Source organism: Morone saxatilis, unplaced genomic scaffold (assembly GCF_004916995.1).
Source record: "Morone saxatilis isolate NCDOM2014 unplaced genomic scaffold, NCSU_SB_2.0 Contig22, whole genome shotgun sequence".
Classification (NCBI taxonomy): Eukaryota; Metazoa; Chordata; class Actinopteri; family Moronidae; genus Morone; species Morone saxatilis.
In genome coordinates, this window is record NW_023339785.1 from 25,377,690 (window position 1) to 25,380,214 (window position 2,525).

The window sequence follows — 2,525 nt, forward strand, 5'->3', positions numbered from 1 at the left end:
CACACACACACACAAACACAATCACAATAGTAGGATCAAAAAATAACAATTCTCCAATTATAGCTCAGAGTGGCGCTTTCATACATGTTGAAGCTGTAGTAAGACAGAGTATAGTTTTTAATAACGTCTTTTTAAAACCACAGACACCAGAACAATATCATAAGAAATGGGTTAAACTGTGATTTTATTCTGTAACATGTGATATTGATCATCAACTGATACATTAAGTGACTCACAGATCCACCAGTTTATTATTATTGTCAGACTCACAATGTATTCTTCCACAATACACTTCTTCTTGAAGTTAACCACTGTCATTATAGTGATTATATTATTAATAATGTGTTATAATATATTGTAGTTTGTGTTGGTGTGGATGTAATATAATGACATTATTAGTGCGACTACAGTTTCCTGTAGAATCGTGTTAGCTTATGTTAGCCTGCTAACTCTCCACAACTCTTTTAAACTTGCCTCACAAATACTGACTGATAGTGATTCTTTAAACAAAAGCACAATGTCAGAAAGAGGAATAATGGTTTCTTTGTGATAAACCAACAGTTCACTGGTAGCAGTAACTCATTAGCTAGCTCAAAGTAAGAGTGTAAGTGAACCTTTAGGATTGTGGGTACTGTAGTGCTTCTCCATGAAATAAAACATATTTTTCCTAAAACATGCAGACGTGTGGCTTTACGTGAATATATTACATCTTTTCACAACCTCATAGCTCGTGGTAGGTTCAGCTTGAATGGTTACAACATTAATAAGTTAAAAAACTGTTTCTTTTTTTTCTTTCTTTTTTTTCTACTTTGTCTGAAATCCATTGTCAAAAACAAAAAATGTTTATAAGCCATTGCCATGACACACATCCAAATATAAAGGTTGACCGGCATAGCAACAGTTACTAAGAGGAGACGTGAAAGGAGGGTCAGCTCATTGTTGGTCTTCATCAGCAGGAAGAGAAATAAAGCATCTCGTCAGTCTTACAACCTTTAGCTTAAAGCTAAACACGAGACATCAACTTAACTGAGTTATCTGATATGTGACTACATTGTAGGTCATCCAGCTCAGGATGCATCTCCTGGTGTTTATTGTTGGTTTTATTCTTAGAAATCTATTTCTGCTTAAGCGTCACCACGTCTCCCCCATTATAAAGATGAAACCCACCAGATTAAATGTGGACTCTGAAATCCGGTCTACCGAACACAAACCAAATCAATTTCATCCTCTGTCTCAAATGAATCCAGAGGTTTAGCAGGAACATATACATATACATATATATATAAATATATATGTGTGTGTGTGTGTGTGACAGAGACAGTATTTGTCTCAAGCAAGGCCAGACTCTCTTTTCTTCAGTCGAGACGATAAACTTCCATTGTTCGCGTCTCTTCGCTCTGTGTCTCGTGGGTCCTTGACACTGAAGAAAGAGTGACATTTTTCTCCTCTGATCTGTGATTCACTGTTGAAAGAAAAAAAAAAAACCTTTTCGATTTTCTCAATAGTCTTGTCATCTCAGTCGTGGAGTTCTTCGTCCAAGGCTAAAGGAGATTTAGAACATGAACTATACCTTCTGCACACTTCATTTTCCTGCAGAATGTTTTTCAAGTCGTACCATCTGACTGATTTCCAGCCTTTATACAGCCAGAGAATTAGAATCTGCAGCAGCTGAAAGGTTCCTGCAGGTAGACAGATGATCCAGCAGAGTGAACACTTGTAGCACGAGTGATCAGATCTCGAGGTTGTGAGAGATTCAACGTAATGTGGATCGAGTTCAGATATTCAGAATCTTCAGGCCTCCAACCATCACTATTCAACATGTTGCCACTAGATGTCGCACTAGAGCATCAATATCTATCCAAAGCAATGGAGCTATACGGCCAAACTCCAGTGAAGAAACCAGTAATTTTACCTAGCAGGTAATCGTAACACACACTTCAAAGCTGGACAGAAAGAGAATACGATTTACCTAAATGTCTTCACAACAATCACCAACTCTAGTTTGGTCAAAATAAATCTTAAATAAATCGACTACCATTTACTAGCTGTTTCAACCGTAGCAAGTTGAGATTATTTTGTGACACGACTTTGACTTCATTGGCAGACATGCCTCCTAAACTTTGATAATGCCTTCTTCACCGAATGTAATGCCATGCCAACAAAACAGATAAAAATATCTTTGGTGTCATTTTCTCCAAGTGGCACAGTAGTCAGTCCCTCCAGGATTTCGCTGGATTTATTGGGGATCGTTGTGGCCTAAAATGTCTGATTTCACAAATGCTTTTTTTAACATTAAAGTGTGTGCACAGTTTTTGTATAATTCATTGAACATTTAAGGCAAGTTGTTCCAAAACTAAAATCACTCATAGTTTACTGGCCTATTTTGTGAGGGGGACCGCTCTGATTGGTGAAACTACAATGATTTTTCAAATATACGAATATAAAAGTTGAATTAATTGTAGTGATTTAAACTGACATTCGTAGGGAGAGGTCACGGTGGCAGTCCAGACGTCCCTCTCCCCAGC